Source organism: Pseudophryne corroboree, chromosome 2 (assembly GCF_028390025.1).
Source record: "Pseudophryne corroboree isolate aPseCor3 chromosome 2, aPseCor3.hap2, whole genome shotgun sequence".
Lineage (NCBI taxonomy): Eukaryota > Metazoa > Chordata > Amphibia > Anura > Myobatrachidae > Pseudophryne > Pseudophryne corroboree.
In genome coordinates, this window is record NC_086445.1 from 915,535,328 (window position 1) to 915,558,790 (window position 23,463).

Genomic DNA, 23,463 nt, shown 5'->3' on the forward strand with positions numbered 1-23,463 from the left:
GCCCAGCCCGAGAGGCTGGGGAGCAGTCACACAAGGAAAAAATTTCCAGGGAGTGTGATCAAGTCTGGAGACTTTTCTCCACATAAATATACTGGAGCTAAGGGTAAATTTATAATGCTCTAAGCTTAGCAAGACCTCTGCTTCAAGGTCAGCCGGTATTGATCCAGTGGGAAAAACATCACGGCAGTCGCCCACGTAAACAGACAGGGCGACACAAGAAGCAGGAGGGCAATGGCAAAAACTGCAAGGACTTTTCGCTGGGCGGAAAATCATGTGATAGCACTGTCAGCAGTGTTTCATCCCGGGAATGGAAACTGGGAAGCAGACTTCCTCAGCAGGCACGACCTCCACCCGGGATTGTGGAAACTTCATCGGGAAGTTTTTTCCACATGATTGTAAACCGTTGGGAAATACCAAAGGTGGACATGATGGCGTCCCGTCTGAACAAAAAACGGGACAGGTATTGCGCCAGGTCAAGAGACCCTCAGGCAATAGCTGTGGACGTTCTGGTAACACCGTGGGTGTACCAGTCGGTGTATGTGTTCCCTCCTCTGCTTCTCATACCTAAGGTGCTGAGAATTATAAGACGTAGAGGAGTAAGAACTATACTCATGGCTCCGGATTGGCCAAGAAGGACTTGGTACCCGGAACTTCAAGAGATGCTTACAGAGGTCTTATGGCCTCTGCCGCTAAGAAGGGACTTGCTTCAGCAAGTACCATGTCTGTTCCAAGACTTACCGCAGCTGCGTTTGTCGGCATGGCGGTGGAAAGCCGGATCCTAAGGGAAAAAGGCATTCCGGAAGAGGTCATTCCTACCCTGGTCAAAGCCAGAAAGGAGGTGACCGCACAACATTATCACCACATGTGGCGAAAATATGTTGCGTGGTGTGAGGCCAGGAAGGCCCCACAAAGAAATTTCAACTCGGTCGTTTCCTGCATTTCCTGCAAACAGGAGTGTCTATGGGCCTCAAATTGGGGTCCATTAAGGTTCAAATTTCGGCCCTGTCGATTTTCTTCCAGAAAGAATTGGCTTCAGTTCCTGAAGTCCAGAAGTTTGTCAAGGGAGTATTGCATATACAACCCCCTTTTGTGCCTCCAGTGGCACTGTGGGATCTCAACGTAGTTCTGGGATTCCTCAAATCACATTGGTTTAAAACCAGTCAAATCTGTGGATTTGAAGCATCTCACATGAAAAGTGACCATGCTCTTGGCCCTGGCCTGGACCAGGCGAGTGTCAAATTGGTGTTTTTTTCTCAAAAAAGCCCATATCTGTTTGTCCATTCGGACAGGGCAGAGCTGCGGACTCGTCCCCAGTTCTCTCCCTAAGGTGGTGTCAGTGTTTCACCTGAACCAGCTTATTGTGGTGCCTTGCACCTACTAGGGACTTGGAGGACTCCAAGTTGCTAGATGTTGTCAGGGCCCTGAAAATATGTTCCAGGACGGCTGGAGTCAGGAAAACTGACTTGCTGTTATCCTGTATGCACCCAACAAACTGGGTGCTCTTGCTTCTAAGCAGACTATTGCTAGTTGGATGTGTAATACAATTCAGCTTGCACATTCTGTGGCAGGCCTGCCACAGCCAAAATATGTAAATGCCCATTCCACAAGGAAGGTGGGCTCATCTTGGGCGGCTGCCCGAGGGGTCTCGGCTTTACAACTTTGCCGAGCAGCTACTTGGTCAGGGGCAAACACGTTTGCTAAATTCTACAAATTTGATACCCTGGCTAAGGAGGACCTGGAGTTCTCTCATTCGGTGCTGCAGAGTCATCCGCACTCTCCCGCCCGTTTGGGAGCTTTGGTATAATCCCCATGGTCCTTTCAGGAACCCCAGCATCCACTAGGACGATAGAGAAAATAAGAATTTACTTACCGATAATTCTATTTCTCGGAGTCCGTAGTGGATGCTGGGCGCCCATCCCAAGTGCGGATTATCTGCAATACTTGTACATAGTTACAAAAATCGGGTTATTATTGTTGTGAGCCATCTTTTCAGAGGCTCCGCTGTTATCATACTGTTAACTGGGTTTAGATCACAAGTTGTACGGTGTGATTGGTGTGGCTGGTATGAGTCTTACCCGGGATTCAAAATTCCTCCCTTATTGTGTACGCTCGTCCGGGCACAGTATCTAACTGGCTTGGAGGAGGGTCATAGGGGGAGGAGCCAGTGCACACCACCTGATCGGAAAGCTTTACTTTTGTGCCCTGTCTCCTGCGGAGCCGCTATTCCCCATGGTCCTTTCAGGAACCCCAGCATCCACTACGGACTCCGAGAAATAGAATTATCGGTAAGTAAATTCTTATTTTTAATCAGGAGAGGCCGAGTGAACTCTGAGCAGGGGGGCAGAGCTACATGGGACCCAGAGGGGCTGCTGTGCTGTCAGAGAGGAAGAGAGAGATGAAGCTACTGCAGATCCCCAGCTGATTGTGAGGTGCCGGGTTGAAGGGTGATGTGATCACCCTTCTCCCTCGCTGCAGCTGGGGACCGCATCTAGGCTTCCTCCATCGAGTGCATGCGGCGCAGCAGTGGGCGGCGTGTAATGAGTTTGTCTGACTCATTATACTGCTGCCTGTTGTGGACACCTCCGTCCGTACGGACTGGTGTACATGCCCAGCACAGAGGTGACAGTGTTGGTAGAAGTGCTGCCCAGCTCTGACCCTGCAGGCCTCCCTGATCTGGCTGCGGCCGCTGCTGCTGTGGCCTGAAACCCCTGCCGGTCCCCTCCATAGACTTCCGCCTGGCCAGCGCTGAGGTACTAGGGGTAGCCCAGCTGCGGGAAGGGTATGTCTCTGGCTTTCTCTCCGGCAGGGGAAGGTGACAGCGGCGGAGGAAGTGCTGCCCACCTCAGACACTACAGGCCTCCCCGATCCAGCTGCGGCCACAGCTGATGCTGCCAGAACCCCCTGCTGGTCTCCTTTGTTGACTGCCGCATGGCCAGTGCTGAAGTACTGGGGGTAAGCCAGCTACGGGAAGAGTGTCTCTGCCTCTGGCTCTCTCTCTCTGGCAGGGGAAGGAAGGGCTGATTCTCTGGCACAACAGGGAGGGCTGGGCTGCAGGAACACAGCACTGGAAGAAACAGGAGGCCGAACTCATGACCAAAAAGTGAGCAGTGCAGTGATCAGCCCCCTAGTCTTTCCCTCTCTCTGGGTGCAGAGCTGTATTCTACAGAGAGAGCTGGGATGGGAAGAAGGGGAACGGCACTTGACATACACATACACGCGCAACCTGACACACACATACACGTGCGGCACCTGACACACACACACGTAGCATCAGACACAATAAAATAAACATGCAGCACCTGACCCACACATACACGCGCAACACCTGACACACACACATATACACGTGCGGCACCTGACACACACACGTAGCATCAGACACAATTAAATAAACATGCAGCACCTGACACATGCATATACACGCAGCACCTGACACATACATATACACGCACACCATCAGACACACACATACACATGCAGCACCTTACTCACACACACATAGACACGTGTAGTACCTGACGCACACACATGTACACGCGCAGCACCTGACGCACACTCATGTACACACGCAGCACCTGACGCACACTCATGTACACGCGCAGCACCTAATGCACACTCATGTACACACGCAGCACCCGACGCACACTCATGTACACGCGCAGCACCTAATGCACACTCATGTACACGCGCAGCACCTGATGCACACATGTACACGCGCAGCACCTGACACAGACATACGTATTCATGCACAGCACCAGACCTACCCTTGTACACACGCGGAGCACCTGATACTCACACACATATACACCCGCAACACCTGACACACATACACGTGCGGCAGCTGACGCATACACACGCACCATCAGACACACTCGTATATACACGCAGCACCTGACACACATACACACACACACAGGAGCTGATACACAGGCAGCACCTGACACACACACACATATACACGCGCAGCACCTGACACCACGCACTCACACGTACAAGCAATGCATTTCACGCCTACCTCCAGCCTCAGTCACAGGCTGCTGCCGCCTACCCCCCTCCCTGCATCAGCTGCAAAGGCAGCAAAATATTTTGACCAAAGTCTAAAGGCCCATACACATTAAACGATGTCGCTCTGTGAGCGGCATCATCTAATGTTTCCCCCGGCCGGCCGGCGGCCAACTGTACACGCTGAGCGATATGACCGCTCATATCGCTCAGTGACGTCACGCCCCCGCCAGCCCTGCATGAAGGTCGTGGACGACAGTCCACATCCTTCATGCATGACCTACCGACAGCGACGATTGTTGCCGACCCGCGGGGCCGCGCATCGTTCGTCGCTGGCGGCATACACACTTAACGATAAAACGAGCGACATCGCTCAAAGAGGGGGAAAATGAGCGACGTTGCTCATTAAATCGTTAAGTGTGTATGGACCTTAAACAATTCGGTTTGGTTAATAAAATAATTTTGCACAGAACAGTGATGTTATACGAACATTTTCATTAAACATTTAAAAAATCAAATGTTTATTCTTACAGTGAAATTTTACATTTCTGAATAAAAAGAATAAATTTAAAAAAAGCGATGAAATTCCATAGACAAAAAACCTTACGGTTTCACATGTCCCATTAAGGCTTCTTAGACATGATCGAAATTTCAGAAACCTGTTGTAACTCTTCCACTCAAACTCCAAAAAGCAATGAAATTCCGATCATTAAGGCTGACGCCTTAATGGACGTGTTCCTTGCGCAATACAGATATGGTATGCCATCACAGCCTGTGGGTAAGTGCAGATTCAGCACTCTCACAGAGTGAGATTGCTGTCACTCACACAATGGTGGAGCTGCTAATTCACAGATTTGTGTGCTCATTGGAATACACACATGCAGTCTATGCAACTGAAGGTCTGAGCGGAAGACAAAGCTGCTCAGATGAGGTAAGAGTGTTGTTGATTGGAGGGAGGAGAGCGGTGTGGATGGGGGAACAGAAGTGTGTGGATAGAGTTGAACACTAAGCAGCACTGATGGGGGGGACAAAGAAACACGGGGTAATTCAGACCGCAGCAGCAGCAATCGCAGTCTGAATTAGTTTGTGAGGTGCGCACGTGCAATGGCCGCACTGTGCGTGCGTACCCCAGGAGCCCAGTGAGATGCTATCAGCATCTCACTGGCTGCGATCACCCTGCCTGATTGATAGGCAGAGGTGGTTGCGGGGAAGGAGGGGGGCGTGCAAACAGCGTTAGCATGCCATTGGCAGGGCATGGTCTGCACAACGGAGGCGTTTCCAGACCACTGGGGGGTGGGCTGTAGCGGTTATCCCCCTGCCAAGAGCACATGATCCACGAAATTTACCTTCAGGATGTCAGCTACATGAATGGGGTAAGAGTGGTGTGGATAGGGGGTAGATTAAGCAGCAAGTATGGGAAGGGAGACAGAGCGGTGCAGATGGGTTGAAAACACTGGCATGGATGGGTAGAAAACTGGTGCAGATGGGAGAGAAAATAGTGTGCCATGTACTGAAGGAGGCAGAGTGACGTTGAAGAAGGAAACACTGAGCAGCACAGAGAAGGAAACGGTGGTACAGACAAGGCACAGGTGGGGAAAGACAGATGGTGCAGATAAGTTAGTACAGACTAGCACAGATGGGAGAACACAGCAGTAGGGATTGGGGAAGACAGGGCAGCATGGGGGTGTATAGGGGAAGTAAGTGTAGATGCATAGACCGTAGATAGGGTATTATAGTTTTAGCAATTAACCAAGATGTTTGAGGGAGCTAAATGTGTATACTATGTGAGATGGATGTATGGAGTCAGAAGGATGTTGTAACAAGGTGGGATGGTTGTGGTGACCGAATGGGATGGTTGTGGGCACTGTGTGGGATGGGAGCACCACAAAACTGCTCAGACCTTCAGTTGCATAGACTGCATGTGTGTATTCCAATGAGCACACAAATCTGTGAATTAGCAGCTCCACCATTGTGTGAGTGACAGCAATCTCACTCTGTGAGAGTGCTGAATCTGCACTTACCCACAGGCTGTGATGGCATACCATATCTGTATTGCGCAAGGAACACGTCCATTAAGGCGTCAGCCTTAATGATCGGAATTTCATTGCTTTTTGGAGTTTGAGTGGAAGAGTTACAACAGGTTTCTGAAATTTCGATCATGTCTAAGAAGCCTTAATGGGACATGTGAAACCGTAAGGTTTTTTGTCTATGGAATATATATATATAGATAGATAGATATTATATATATATATATATATATATATATATATATGTCATTATTTTCCCCCTTCCAGCAACCTCTACCTCTTATATATTTAAATTTCCACCCTCACCCCCCCCCCCCCCCCCCTTCACTTTACTGTATAAATTTACTGCTCCCCCACCCTGATCCTTTATACATTTAGTGAAGTTCTTACAATTGCACGGGGAGTTCGTGCTTCGTGGCAGTCTGTTTTTGTGGTTCGGGGCGGGAGTATGACGGACGTTACCACAGAGAGGAGCGGAAGACAGTTGCTATAGCAACTGTAACAATATCCGGCAGCGCTGCTTCTTACTCTATGTGCATAGAGCCGCTGCCGATGGGTTACACAGCCGCTCACACTGTCCGTGCTAAAGGGATGCTGCGGCGCGCAGCCGCCCAACTGTTATCAGCCGCCAGCACGGACAGTGTGAGTGTACGGACCCCATCGGCAGCGGCTCTATGCATATAGAGTAAGCAGCGCCCTGCCGGATATTGTTACAGTTGCTATAGCAACTGTCTTCCGCTACTCTCCGCAGTAATGCTCTTCATATTCCTCTTAAGGAGAGGAGAAGCATTCATCGGCAGCGTGAGCTGCTGCCCGCAAGTGGCCGGCGCCCATAGGCAGCTGCCTAAAGCTACCTAGTGGTGGCGCCGGCCCTGGCCTTATCAACCAAATATGTAATAACATATTCATATGCGGAGCTGCTGCTCTGAAATGTAGGCATATGCCATATGACATGTGTGCCTTTATTGGGTGTATTATATTATAAGGAAATGAGAATTGTTTCATAAAAAAAATCAGTAGAGTAAAAATGAATTGGGGTGGTAACATGGTAGTGCGCATTTAATTTTTTTGAGAGAGGCACATCATCTGTTTCTAAAGAGAGTCAAACCTCAGATCTCTTTAACACTTGGAGTATAGTGGCACCCATTTCCCAATCATAGTATTGGATGCTCACTAGACCGCTTCTAATACTTTGACTGGTGAATGGCCTTCACTATCCACCAATTGAAGTGATGGCAGCTGTTTTTTGTTATCCAGCACCATGACTGCTGTACGGCCTGCCCTATCCACCAAAGATCCCGATAACCACTGGAGTTCTTATGGCACCCTGATTGGTGAACAGCAGGGCCGTAACTAGATGTGTGCCAATGGTGCCTTGCCCACAGCGCAAATGCACTGAGGGCGCACCATCTGGCAGCACACCCCTCACCCACATGGCCGCTATCTCCAGCCCGACTCACTCCCGCTGGCGCCTGTCTCCCGTCTCCTGCTTCCTTTGCTGCAGGGGACTCAGTAGCGCTGGCTCAGTATGCGGGCAAGCAAGGTGATCGTCCGTGGCACTGCTGCTGCCTGCTGCAATTATCCTGCTAGCGCAGTCTAATCTGACGGCGCCCACTCACCACTATCAACTCCTCAGCGTCCAGACTTCGCTGACCCGGCCCTCTGGTCTCCGCAGCTTCATTCAGCAGCGTCCCAGCCTCTGCACTGATCACCAGCACCAGCAGCGGGCTGTTCTCAGACATAGTTGCGGCAATGGCTCCCTTACCTTCCCCCTGCAAGTTCCATACTTGTTGGTGCGGGGAGCAACTGCATCAAGCCAGGGGAGCGGCCGCGGGGAAGAGAGGATGGAGGAGCAGCAGCTCTGGCTCCCGAGTCCCGGGACATAAATGTTCGCCTCTGGATGCCGGATCGCCACCCCCTGCAACTCGGTAGAGACTGCACTGCGAGGAGCTGAGAGCTGGGGAGGACTCTGGCAGGAAGGAGGAGAAGAGAGGCCTGCCACTCTGCCAGCTGGTCACAGTTAAGTATAATACTTACACACACAAACACTGTCATTCTCACACACACACATTCATACTCTCTCTCTCACTCTCTCTCTCTCTCTCTCTCTCTCTCTCTCTCTCTCTCTCTCTCTTTCATGTAAAAAGGGGGACTCTGCTTCCTAATGTGTAAAATGTGACTCTGCCTGCTTAATGTGTAAAAAGGGGAATCTGCTGCCTAATGTGTAAAAAGGGGACCCTGCCTGCTTAATGTGTAAAAAGGAGGACTCTGCCGCTGTAATGTGTAAAAAAGGGGCCGCCGCCTGCCTAATGTGTAAAAAAGGGGGACTTTGCTGGCATAATGTGTGAAAGGGAGCTCTGTGGCCATGCTCCTATAGTTTTGGCATGTGCCTGAGGTACGCATTGGCCCTGTTTTGTATATGGGGGGGTCGCCGATGCTGTTTCTTGCACACAACGCTAATATGTCTAATTACGGCACTGGTGAACAGCACCTGTCGTTCTCCAATCTGAATGCAAGAAACTCACTAGATGGAACAGTACTCTTGACAGGACTTGAAGTAGGATCATAATCTATATATACTGTACTGCATACAGTAAGTGACACATTCTGGAACTTACATTGTAAAGAAACTTGGGGTCTGTAATGTAAAACCACCAGAGCAATGGCATATTTATAATGGATGCAGTGTGTGCGGTGCACACGAGCCCCCCTGGATCTCAGGGGGGACCACACCGCACACCCAGCACCCATTAGTTTTAATACTTACCCTCAGAGTCGTGCGGTGCAGCAGCAGCACTGCAGAAATCACTGGGAAAATGGAGCAGCGCCAATTTTCCAGTGTTTTGCTCACACGCAGTAGGAAAATCACTTGGACAATGACCGCAGCGCCATTTTCCCGGAGATCTGCGCATGCGCTCTAGGCTCTGGGACAGCGCTAGGATCCCCTAGGGACCCTAGTGCCCAGAGCCACATTGCTGCCGGCTAGAGAGGAGGTGGCCCAGACAGAGCCTGCACATAGGCTTCCTCCTCTCTAGATACACCCCTGCACCAGAGATTTGTGGGATCTGCAGTGTAAAGCCAACACCTGTACAGCCACTAGAGATGAGAGATTTGCATTGTCTGGTATATACAGTATGTAATCCATTGTCATATAGCCATACAATGTATTTTTTTGCTATAATCAGTGGATCAGTTTATGACTTGCATTATATTTCCTCCATCAAATAGATGCATGCATGGGAGGATATCATTCTTTTTAGAAATGTACCATGTTATTCACACTAATACCATCAGGGAGGTGTCTGATTGGCTCCAAAGTTATTTTGCAGCAGGACAACAACCCCAAACATACAGCCACTGTGATTAAGATCTATCTGTAACGTAAAGAAGAACAAGGAGTCCAGGAAGTGATGATATGGCCCCAAGAGAGCCCTGATCTCAACATCATCGAGTCTGTCTGGGATTACATGAAGAGACAGAAGGATTTGAACAAGCCTACATCCACAGAAGATTCATGGTTAGTTCTCCAAGATGTTTGGAACAACCTCCCTACCGAGTTCCTTCAAAAACTGTGTGCAAGTGTACCTAGAAGAATTGATGCTGTTTTGAAGGCAAAGGGTGGTCACAAAAAATATTGTTTTAATTTAGAGTTCCCTGCTGTACATTCACTTTGCATTTTGTTAATTGTGAAAAATAAACTATTAACACTTAATTTTTTTAAACCATTCTTACTTTGCAGCATTCTTTCCACACCTGCCTAAAACTTTTGCACAGTACTGTATATATATATATATATATATATTTATTAGTATATGCGGCAAAGAATGAGGCGGCACTCAGAGGCTAGAATTGCAAAGTGACTTTAGTGCAAAAACTGCATGAACAAATCAACGTTTCGGGGTATTTCACCCCTTCGTCAGGATAACAATAAAGTGCAAGAAAAAACACATTTATAGATACACTCACCCCTTCGGTCCTCCCCCATGCCTGGCTCCTGATGGCCGCGCCAGTCCGGGCCCGTTCGTCCGCCACCTGGAGTGACCACTTCCTCCGGAAGTGGCGTCACATGGTGACGTCTCGGGTCCCGGACGCGTTCCCCCGGTAACACTGTGAAACAAACAATAACATGCTTAAAGAAACGCCGCTGATGATACTCCAGAGGGTGTACACATGACTTAATCGTTTGAGGGGACATCCCTTAGTGTCCACATATGGGCCCTCATTCCGAGTTGTTCGCTCGCAAGGCGAATGTAGCAGAGTTACACACGCTAAGCCGCCGCCTACTGGGAGTGAATCTTAGCTTCTTAAAATTGCGACCGACGTACGCGCAATATTGCGATTACAAACGAGTTAGCAGTTTCAGAGTAGCTCCAGACTTACTCTGCCTGTGCGATCATTTCAGTGCTTGTCGTTCCTGGTTGACGTCACAAACACACCCAGCGTTCGCCCAGGCACTCCCACCGTTTCTCCGGCCACTCCTGCGTTTTTTCCGGAAACGGTAGCGTTTTCAGCCACACGCCCCTGAAACGCCGTGTTTCCGCCCAGTAACACCCATTTCCTGTCAATCACATTACGATCGCCGGAGCGAAGAAAAAGCCGTGAGTAAAAATACTTTCATCATAGTAAAGTTACTTGGCGCAGTCGCAGTGCGAACATTGCGCATGCGTACTAAGCGGATTTTCACTGCGATGCGATGAAAAATACCGAGCGAACAACTCGGAATGAGGGCCCTGGTGTGTCTATTGTATGCTATAAATACCTAAAAAACAACAATAGTGCAAAAGGGTGTGCAAACGGAATAAAAAGCCTGTGAAATACAGTGAGACTACTCTACAATGTAGGTATCTAAAAACAGTGCTACAAGAAATACTAACTAGCAACCCACTGGTTGCTATGTGAAAAGATATCAGTGTGTGCCAATAGTGCTTCTCACACCCAATGGACTTACAGCTGTATTTATGTATCACCAAAAAATCCCCCACATTGTGACATGAATAAAATATCTAAAACCTTAAATATACATACTTGGCCCGCAGGCCACATACTCCTTACTTATACTACTTCACCCTAAAAAATCTAATATCAAATTAGACATTACAAAATGAAAGCACATGTAAACTCTACACAAGGCTACAAAGTCTGTTAACATGTTCAGCTTGGCTCAGACTGTATTAATAAAGAAAGGCTACATATTCTCAGTTAACTCCCTCCTGTATATATCGAATGTCGCTAGCCCTATAAAAAATTATTAAGGCCCAATGATTCATTGAGCCTCTTGGGTCGTATTGTATCCAGCCTAAAAATCCATCTGGATTCTAGTTGAAGCAGCTTGAGGGACCTGTTTCCCCCCTGATGGACTCAGGTACATGGTCGATCACCCAATATTTCAGGGTCGCCATGCCATGTTTGAGGTCAAGGAAATGGCGAGCTACAGGTTGATCACTAGACCCGGTGTTAATGGCAGCCCTGACTGTTTCCGAACCATCTGATGTTTTGATGTTTCTGATGTGAAACTGATGTTTCCGAACCATCGATGTTTTCGTTTCGATGGTAGTGTTTTTAGCATTTAATGGTGCCCTCCCGAAGTTTTTCACCATCAAATGATAGTCATTCGATGGTCTACCGATGGTGGCTTGTTTTTTTTCTAATTCCAAATAGCTATGCCTCCCCTTGCTGCTGTGTCTGTATCAGGGAAACTTTCTAAGTCCGTTGGAGGCTGCCTGACACTCTCTGTTTCAGACATGAGCCTGCTCAGCCAGTCCCCTCACCCCCTCCCCTCTCTAGACTGCTGCTAGGCAACAGGGCCCACTGCTAGCTCTGATTGGCTCTCACTGACTCAGAGAGCCAATCAGATCACAGACCTTACCCTGCAGCAGCAGAAGCCACAGACACAGGAGCTCAGGAGGATTCAGAGGAGACAGAGTGACCTCACTGATCTTTATATCACCCCAGCTATACACCACCACTGATCAGGGGGCATCATTTAGGAGGGCTATGGACAAAGTTCTTGCTTGAGTATGTTTTGGACTGTGGGAAAAACCAAGAGAAAACACAAAAACCGTGGAAAGAACATACAAACTCCACACCATAATCATCGGAATTGGTCCCATGTGAGACAGCAAAGCAAACCATGCACTGAGCCAGCTGTCATCCACATTATTGTAAGAAATTCCCAGCCGGTACGCCGTACCGCTGGGCCGTCCACAATACTGCATTCCGCTGGCTTCGTTCTGTGTGAGGGGAGGAGAGCGCAGCGCAGTACCTCTCCTGCCCCTAAATTCTCTTTGATGCCTGGTCTCACTCTCCATCGGCGGCGGCGGGGTCAATCTGAATAAGGCACTGCTTTACTAGCCAATCAGAGCTCATGGACCGGCAGCCGCGGCTCCTGATTGGCTGCCGGTCCGCAAGCTCTGATTGGCTAACGAACCGGCGCATCATTTCAGATTGACCCCGCCGCCGTTGGAGAGTGAGAACGGGCATCAAAGAGAATTGAGGGGCAAGAGAGACGCTATGCTGCGCTCTCCTCCCCTCACATAGAAGAAACAGAGCCAGCGGTAAGGGGTGGGGGGCAATGAGCGCTCAGTGGGGCAATGTATATCTGGCACAGGGGGGCATTGTATATCTGACACAGTGGGGGCAATGTATATCTGGCACTGTGGGGGAATTGTATATCTGGCACAGTGGGGGCAATGTATATCTGGCACAGTGGGGGCAATGTATATCTGGCACTGTGAGGGCATTGTATATCTGGCACTGTGAGGGCATTGTATATCTGGCACAGTGGGGGTATTGTATAACTGGCACAGTGGGGGCATTGTATATCTGGCACAGTGGGGGCAATGTATATCTGGCACTGTGGGGGCATTGTATATCTGGCACTGTGGGGGCAATGTATATCTGGCACTGTGGGGGCAATGTATATCTGGCACTGTGAGGGCAATGTATATCTGGCACTGTGAGGGCATTGTATATCTGGCACTGTGAGGGCATTGTATATCTGGCACTGTGGGGGAATTGTATATCTGGCACTGTGGGGGAATGCATTGTATATCTGGCACTGTGGGGGCATTGTATATCTGGCACTGTGAGGGCATTGTATATCTGGCACTGTGGGGGCAATGTATATCTGGCACTGTAGGGGAATTTTATTTCTGGCACAGTGGGGGCAATGTATATATGGCACTGTGGGGGCATTGTATATCTGGCACAGTGGGGGCAATGTATATCTGGCACTGTGGGGGCATTGTATATCTGGCACTGTGGGGGCATTGCATATCTGGCACAGTGGAGCATTGTATATCTGGCACAGTGGGGGCAATGTATATCTGGCACTGTGGGGCATTGTATATCTGGCATTGTGGGGCATTGTATCTGGCACTGTGGGGGCATTGTATATCTGGCACTGAGTGGGCAATGTTGCTTCATCATTGGGCATTGTGTGTGTATATTATATATGTATATTATACACACAATGTCCAGTGATAAAGTAATATGTTGCTCAGAGTCTGGCCCTGCCCCCGATCCCAATTCCCACATTGCGAACGAAAATGCAGGCTTTTGCGCATGCACTAGTCATATAAATAGTTTTCACCATCGAATACTTTTGATGTGATGGTTAGTAACCATCGCTTTGAAAGTTTCAATGGTGGAAGCATTGCCATCATATGATGGTTTGCTTTCGATGTCAATCCCTACTTCACTGTGACTGGCACTGACTTCTTATTGGAAGTGCTACCTGCCAGTCACCCGCAGGACAGGCAGTCCCATTGTGAGGTGTTTACTCCCTTTGAGATTAGCAGAATGCCTTTCGTGCAGCCCAATCCACCTTATCCCCTAAGTTTAGGAGTGCACATCTTTACTTATAGTAGGTGAGATCTAATGCATAGGCAAAAGCGGGGGGGGGGGGGGGGGGGTGTTCTGGTTGCCCGGAAACACTCTCCTCTTGGCAAGTGGCTCAAATTAGGACAATAGCAATGGTATATAATACGATTATCATGCAGTGTAAGCAGAGCTGCTGCATGTGCCCAGTCTGTGTATGTTGTTCTCGGTCCTCAATCAATGTAATCGACCGGAGATTTGTTACCAGGAAGAAGATACAGGAGCCTTACACTGAGGTGGGAGAATGTGTGCTTAGAAAGTGCAGGACTGGTTCTATTATGTTTGTGTATGTATTTATTTATTTATTTATTATGGGATGTTTAACCTTTTCCTGACCATTTATTTATATTATGTAAATATGTTTGATACAGCCTATACTATAGGCAATCTATAGTGTTAAATGTTAATACTGTATTCCATTTTCCGCAGAGTGGGAGATTGTGTATTTCATTTGGAAACCCCCCTCTACAAATCCTGCGTTTGCCACTGTAATGCCATCACTTTAGTGTTCATTAGTAAATCTATTATAAAGCACCTACACTACACCTGTAAATTAATAATTATTTTAGAAGTCTATGTCAACTTGGTATTCTAATGCCAACAGGAAACCCAATAGAAAAATAAGGAAATTCATATAGTCCTTACTCTCAGGGGCGGAACTCCCGGAGGCAACGGAGTCTGTTGCCGCTGGGTTCCAGCCCTGAATGGGGCACCTGGCTCCTCCATTGTCTACCAACCCTGCCCTTCTTGCTTCAATAGAGTAGCCACCAAGATGCACAGCGCCGATCAGCATCAATGGTGCGCTCCCCCTCTGCCCCCCCTATCACGAGACACAGAAGTTTTGTGAAGCTTAGGAGACATGGGATGACAGAACCATGCCTGTGCGTATCCAACACACACCAGGAACCACGGCGCCGACATGGGCAGTCTACCTGTCAACAAAATATCCCTCCCGAGCGACACATAACACTGCCTGGCTGAGTGCTGCGAAATATGCGAGATACGGGGAGGCGAGAAACAATAGCAGGGGGAGTAGAGTGGAGACCGGGGACATGGGGGAGGAGCTTCCCCCACGACCAGCCACCCTGACCAAGAGAGGAGGACACAATCCGAACAGTGAGGCCAGAAGAAGCGCCGCTCCCAGCGGGCACCATAGCGGACAAGGGGGGTCATTCCGAGTTGATCGCTCGCTAGCTGTTTTTAGCAGCCGTGCAAACACATAGTCCCCGGCCACGGGGAGTGTGTTTTCGCTTTGCAAGTGTGCGAACGCCTATGCAGCCGAGCTCTGCAAAAACATTTTGTGCAGTTTCAGAGTAGGTCTGAACTTACTCAGCCCTTGCAATCACTTCAGTCTTTTTGGTGCCGGAATTGACGTCACACACCCGCCCTCCAAACACCCGGACATGCCTGCGTTTTCCCTACCACCCCCAGAAAACGGTCAGTTGACACCCATAAACACCCTCTTTCTGTCAATCTTCTTGTGATCGGCTGTGCGTATGGATTCTTCGTTAAATCCATAGCTCAGCAACGATCCGCATTGTACCCGTACGACGCGCATGCACATTTCGGGGCATACGCATGTGCAGTAGAGACCTGATCGCAGCGAAAATCGGCAGCGTGCAATCAACTCGGAATGACCCCCATGGTGGGTAAGTGTGGATAAAATTTGCAGCTCTTGTGCAGGGGGCATCGGGAGTCTCCCCTCTGCCAGGAAGCCGACCAACTCTATGGACGAGACCACATCCACCTTGCCACATTAGGAGAAGCGGCTCTTCATCTGCGTCCCGCAGAGCGGCAGAAGTTTTTATGCACCTCACCCTGTGCTGTCCCCTCTCTCTCCCCGTCTCTGTCTCTCTGGCTCTCTCCCTCTCCCTGTCTCATACAATGGGAAGGTGGACATGGCTCACACAGGGGAAGGGTGGGCATGGCTCACACAGTGAAAGGGGGGCACATGGCTAACACAGGAGAAGGGCGGGCATGGTTCACACAAAGGAAGGGGGGCATGGCTCACCCAGGGGAAGGGGGACATAGCTCACAAGAGGGTGATATCAATCACAGTGGAGGGAGGGGGGTGCATGGCTCACACGAGGAAGGAGGATATCACTCACACAGGGCAAGGAGTCAGTTAAAATACAAATAATTTTTTGTAAGGGGGGGGGGGGCACAACATTTATCTTGCCTCCGGGCAACTGGGATGAATTTACGCCACTGCTTATTGTATTCAATATAATAATATTGGGGGTAATTCTGAGTTGATCGCAGCAGGAACTTTGTTAGCAGTTGGGCAAAACCATGTGCACTGCAGGTGGGGACAGATATAACATGTGCAGAGAGAGTTCGATTTGGGTGGGTTATTTTGTTTCTGTGCAGAGTAAATACTGGCTGCTTTATTTTTACACTGCAATTTAGATTGCAGTTTGAACACACCACACCCAAATCTAACTCTCTCTGCACATGTTATATCTGCCTCCCCTGCAGTGCACATGGTTTTGCCCAACTGCTAACAAAATTCCTGCTGCGATCAACTCAGAATTACCCCCATTGTGGGAACAATTATTCTACTCAGATATAAGTAAGAAGCCAGTAGAAAGTAATCAGTATCTCCTCCATAGACCTATTTACATGAATTCTATTCCCAGGGCAATGTTCAATCTAGTACATGAAGAATAGTGTCTTTTAATCTTAATTAATCTAACAATATTATATCAGCAACTAGCGCAGAAACCCAATGAGTGCATTGTATAGATTTAAACCTTGTTGTGTTTATACTCTTTACAGCTTATGGAAATGAGCAAAGATGCCGAGTTCTACTCTTGTCTGACCGCCCATCCATATCCGCTCAGAGACACTAAGAATAATACTGGGCATGCTCATGTCTCATAGTGTTTATGGTGAGGTGATACCTATGCTACTGCAGGGAGACTGTCACAACTTGGGGCATAGCTGCACCTTTCTGGCGTGGAGGCACCTCTTAGTTCCAGTCTGGGAGATGTCTATGCGTTTCACCACCCTTCAATTGCTTCTTCTAGATTACAATCTATTATTGATATGATGAAGTTTGAAGTCCCCTATGATACGTATATTTTAGCCTTCAGCCTTGTGAATTTGATATGGTCAAATAACTCCTTGGTGAAATGTTATATTTTAAAGCAAGAAGCATTTTTTCCAGTACTTATTTTTACCCAATGGTGCGGAAATAATGTCAGAGTTGGAGCTGCATCTCTCAGGGCACTTCAGTAACATTGGCCCTCATTCCGAGTCGTTCGCTCGGTATTTTTCATCGCATCGCAGTGAAATTCCGCATAGTGCGCATGCGCAATATTCGCACTGCGACTGCGCCAAGTATCTTTGCTATGAAGATAGTATTTTTACTCACGGCTTTTTCCTCGCTCCGGCGATCGTAATGTGATTGACAGGAAATGGGTGTTACTGGGCGGAAACACGGCGTTTTATGGGCGTGTGGCTGAAAACGCTACCGTTTCCGGAAAAAACGCAGGAGTGGCCGGAGAAACGGGGGAGTGGTTGGGCGAACGCTGGGTGTGTTTGTGACGTCAAACCAGGAACGACAAGCACTGAACTGATCGCACAGGCAGAGTAAGTGTGGAGCTACTCTAAAACTGCTAAGTAGTTTGTGATCGCAATATTGCGAATACATCGGTCGCAATTTTAAGATGCTAAGATACACTCCCAGTAGGCGGCGGCTTAGCGTGTGTAACTCTGCTAAATTCGCCTTGCGACCGATCAACTCGGAATGAGGGCCTTTGTACAGTAGCAAGTGGCAGGGTACAGATAGCATTTGTCTGCAGATGTAAGAATGGGTAGTATCTGAAAAACTTAGAACACCACTCACTTTGTTTAGATTTCAAGACTTCACTGCAGATTATAATAAGGAAGGTACATTAAAAGCAAGGGAAGATGCTGCTAGGAAACAAATGCAAGAAAGTGATGCTACACAGCAGCTTATGCCCAGCGTCACCCTTCCTGGAATAACACACCTGCTACAATCTAAATTGTGTGTCCAAGGGTGTGTAATGAATTGCAGGGCATGCATGTACAATTGCATGCTTTGGCACCGAGAGGGTGAGGAAGTGAGCACTCCTTACATGGGCCCCAGCTTGCTGGAGGTACCTGGTCCAGGCCTAGGTTGCTGCTGCGGGGGACATATATCCTTCTGTGCAACTGCCGGCGGGGGTTGATTTGGGGGACATTTGTGTGGTATAAGCAATTTTGTTTTGTTTTGAGGGGGCATGACCACGCCTCCCCAGATTTGCCTACACGCCTTTCAATGCCTGAGCCCTTGGCCGCTCTTGGCGGGCCTGATTGCATGAATCTGGTGTAGGGGACAAATTTAAGGGGGTTACACATGTAGAGATGTGTGCTGAGCGATCTATCACAGGCCGCTCAGCACACATCTCTCCCCCGCTCAGCACTCATCGCACTCATCTGAGCAGAGGGGGGGGCGCTCACTTCACACAGCGGTGAAGTGAGCGACCTGACTAAATTGTGCATGCAGACACAATCTAATGTCAGCGATAGCAGGGCCACGCATCGCTATCTCTATGGGCATACACACGTAGAGTTCCGTGCTTAATATCTAGGTGATCTAGTCAGATTGCTTAGAAAGTAAGCATGGATCTCTCCGTGTGTACCTCACTTTAGAGGAGGCCATTTACGATGCTAGAAACATATTTTCAATGCACAGTCATGCCTACAGTAAAATATCTTTCTTTATTAAATATATATACATATTTATTATCAGTTATTTATATAGCGCATACATATTCCGCAGCGCTTTACAGAGAATATTTGCTCAGTCACATCAGTCCCTGCCCCAGTGGAGCTTACAATCTATATACCCTATCACATGTACACACATTCACGCTAGGGTTAATTTTGTCGGGAGCCAATTAACCTACCAGTAGATTTTTGGCTTGTGGGAGGAAATCCACGCAAGTACAGGGAGAATATACAAATTCCACACAGTTGGGCCATGGTGGGAATTGAACCCATGACCTCAGTGCTGTGAGGCAGTAATGCTAACCATTACACCATCCGTACTGCCCAGCATACGTATATACAGTAGCGGATCTTGCCACGGGCAAGCAGGACTTTTGCCCGGGGCGCCACCTTCCGGAGGGCGCAGCACCAGGGCAAGATCCGCTGCTGCTGTGTTCCCCCCGCTGCCCCCCTGCTGCCGCTGGCCGCTGCCGCTGGGAAGGGAAACTAGACGCGTACGCGTCTAGTTTCCCTTCGTGGAGAGGACCTTTGCTATGCGGTACGCGATGACGTCATCGCGCACCGCACATCATTTCAGTCTGTACAGGGGGCATAAATGACCACGCCCCCTGTACGAAGCCACGCCCCCTAATGCCGCCCAGGTCGCCAGAAGCCCCGGAACCGGCCCTGCGTATATACACAAAGATCCATGGTAACGCCAAAACGCTGCTAAGCCCAGTATTCAGCAGTCTATTGACACCCTGTGAGTGTCTGCTATTGCTTGATATATTTATATCACTTTCTTTGGCAGTGGTATTGTAGTGCACCTGTGCATAAAATTGGTTGGAGTATATAATCTATATGTGATGAACAATATACCTGCTGTGGGGTTCATTTACAGTTGGAAAGAGTCAGGATTGGCCATAGGGTTCACCAGGAAGAATCCTGGTAGGCTGATGTGGGGCCTGTATTGTGTGTTGTCATGAGGCCCCACCCCCCACATGACAGGCAGCTCACCACACTCATTACACTGCATTGTCCAAAATTCATTCTGATATTCCAACTCTGCCATCCAGTGATGCTGCCATGGCTACAAGGTATGTTATACCTCTTGTGCTGCCCACGTCTGGCCACTTCTACAAAATTTTACAGGGACATTTTTAGTTCCCAGTCCGCCCCTAGTAACAACTGCAGCAAAAGACGCATGGAAGGCCGCACTTGCATACAGTAAGGCCCTATGAGAAGGAATCCCTCCCACCTCAACAGACCCCACCCTCTCATTAGTCCACATCCCCATTAGGTCTGCTTCCATAACATTTCCCGGGCTGGTTTTCTATCCCAATCTGCCCTTGGATGGAGCAGTACATGCCATGTTCCGGCCCTCGCACAGAACTAGCCAGGTATGATACAAATATATCTGACTCTGAAATCATACCTTCCAACATGACCCTCTCCAGGAGGGACACAATGCTCTGCCTCTGGACTTCCCTCTTAATGTATGAATGCCGGCACCTGTGTTGAACAGATTAATGGATAAGAAAGGTGATTCAGCACAGGTGATGGCAAGCATAGATTAAGAGGGAAGTGCAGGAGCAGAGCATTCAGTCCCTCCTGGAGAGGGTCATGTAGGGAGGTATGTCTGAAACAGATCACTATAATATATATATATATATATATATATATATATAAATAAAGAAAGTCCACGGCACTCACAATATCCAAAGATTGGCGTACAGATAAATAAGCCGGTGCCCTCCCTGGTAACAGCGTGCGCTGTGTCCAATATAAAAATGCAACAACGGGCGGCACTCACGGCACAGTAAGAAAGACAGACAGGCTGGTCTGATGTTCGATCAACGTTTCAATGTCTTTACGGCATTTTCGTCAGGATAACAGATACAATGTGACTCACCTTTTTATCTCCGTCTGATGGTCCATGGCGCCTCCGGCCAGTCGCGTCCCGCTCCGTCCAACTGGTGACGTCATGACGAGGCGCCGGCTGTGGCGTCACGGAGCACCCGGACCGGAGCACATCTAAAGCAGAAACAATCCCCCGTGCTGTGTAATAAAACCAAAAAAAACATATAACAAAAATCACAATTAACCACATACTATAACATAGGTCAGAAGTATGACATGATTTAGCGAGCACATTGAATGTGTCAAAATAGAAACAATGTAACTGTTCATAAAAAAATGAATACAGAATGACCGATGTTAATTGTGCAAGAATATTGCATAAATTGAATGATAAACAATATGAAAATACTGAATAAAGCACTAGATAAATTCCTTTGAACATATTAGTAAGCAAGGGAAGATAAAGTGGCTGGTCAGTTATAGGAATGCTGACAAACCCGCTTGTTCGTTAAGTCCCCTAGGGGACAGCGTATCTAGAGTATATATCCATTTGGCTTCAGCTCTAAGTAATCTTTGTGAGCGGTCACCCCCGCGTTTTGATGGGGGAATGTGATCAATAATACGGTGTCGAAGGGCTGCCACTGAGTGTTTAGCCTGGAGGAAATGCCTCGCTACAGGTTGGTCGCTTCTGCCTGCCAAGATTGCCGCTCTGATGGAGGCTCGATGTCCTGCCATGCGTTCTTTAAACATACAATCTGTTTTCCCCACATAGTGGAGACCGCAAGGGCAGCTGAGTAAATACACGACAAATTTGGTGGTACAAGTGACACGATGTTGGATCTTGAATTTTTTGCCCGTAAAAGGGTGATGAAATGAATCACCAGTTAGCATATGGCTGCACGTGGTGCAACCTAAGCATTTAAAGCTGCCCGGACAGGAAGATTTAAGGAAAGTAGTGCTTTTACTTTTTTTAGGAGTGCTTTCAACATTGGTTTTAACAAGAAAGTCACGAATATTTTTGCCTCTACGGTAAGCTGGCATTATACGTGTATTGAACTCAATGCCTATTTTCTTATCTGTTTGTATAATAGGCCAGAAGTTTTTCGTTATTTTGCTAATTGTAGGGCTCTGAGTGTTAAATTGATTGACCCATATTAGTCTGTCTGAGCTTTCGGTTTTTTTGAGGGAATTTAAAGTACTGTTTCTTGGTATCTTAAGTACTTTTTCTTTGATGGTTGTTAAATCAGACTTACAGTACCCTCTCTGGATGAATTTGGCTATCATAGCGTCACATTCTGCCTCTAATTGAGATTCATCGCTGATGATGCGTTTAAGGCGCAACATCTGCGAGTAAGGAAGACCCTTACGTAGGGAGATAGGGTGATGACTTGACGCTAATAGGGTATTATTCCTGTCCGTGGTCTTAGTAAATAATGATGTGACGATTTTATTGTCACATAATATAATACGTACATCCAAAAAACTGATAGTTTTGTCATGTATGGTGTACGTAAATTTTACAGGGGAATCAGACAAGTTATGGGTGTCCAGTAGGGATACTAACATGTTACGTGGTCCCGTCCAAAATAATAACAAATCATCTATGAAACGTAAATATAACAGTACATAGGGTTTAGCTGCTGCATTGGACAGGAACAACTCGTCCTCAATTCGCAGCATGAAGCTGTTGGCGAATGAGGGCGAGACGTTGCTCCCCATGGAGCAGCCTGATTGCTGTAAATAAAAATTGTTGTTAAATAAAAAGTAATTTCTTTGTAAAGTTAATTGAAGTAAACGTAAAAATAAGTCAGTGTTCGGTCCATTGTATGAAGAATTGTTTTGTATTAGGGCTTCCACAGCTTCAAGGCCATCTGTTTGAGGGATGCATGTGTATAAATTTTTCACATCAATCGTTGCTAGAATACAACTGCTCGGAACTGAATTGATAGTGGCCAATTTGTTCAAAAGTGCTGTGGTGTCCTTAAGGCAGTGATCAACCGCTTGAATGCATGGTTGCAGGTGAAAGTCCAGAAAGATGGAAATTTTCTGATAAAGTGATCCTCTGGCCGAAATTATGGGACGTCCTGGAGGGGACTTAGTGTCCTTATGTATTTTGGGTACTGAATACAGTATTGGTACCACAGGACAGCGTGTGGATAACGACTCAAGTTGTGCCGATGTTAAATGGCCATCTTTCACTGCCTGAGACAAGATGTTATCAAGTTCCTTTTTATAGACAGCAGTAGGGTCAGAAGGTAGTTTACGGTAGGTGTTTGTATCTGATAATTGGCGATCAAGCTCAGCGATATAGTCATAGACATTTTGTATTACTAGAGCTCCGCCCTTATCTGCCGGACGTATGACTATATCATCATATTTGCTCAGATTGGTCAAGGCTTGCCATTCAGTTTTCGTTAAATTGGAATGGACATGTTTGGCCTGTTTGATGGTATGTTGCAGTTGATGATCTACCGACCTAGAGAAAATTTTAATGGATTGATTTTGGGAAACTGGATCAAATTTAGATTTAACACGGAGAGCTGGTGGCATGGTCACGTTTGTAGATGGTGTTGTTGGATGTTGAGAAAAGTACTCTTTAAGACGAAGTTGTCGTTCCAGTTTGTATTGTTCAACTTTCCAGTTAAAGGGGTCAAATTTAGTAGTTGGAACAAAGTTTAATCCTTTAGACATGACTTGTAATTCCATAGGGGTGAATTGATGATCAGATAAATTAAAAATCATCTCCGTTTGGAGTATACTGTTTTTCTTTCTCGACGTCCTCTTGCATTGCCCGCCGCGCCTCGTGAATTGACGCCTGGATTGGTTGGTTGAGCCGGTGTGCGTGCCCCTAAAGGGGGGAGACCTTGGGTAGGGCAAGGAACTTCTGTTTCACTCGCTGTTGCTGTGCCATCTGTGGAGGAATCCGTATCCAGGTGTTGTGCGTTGAAACGGTTAAAGGGACGTCGTCTCACGGGTCGTC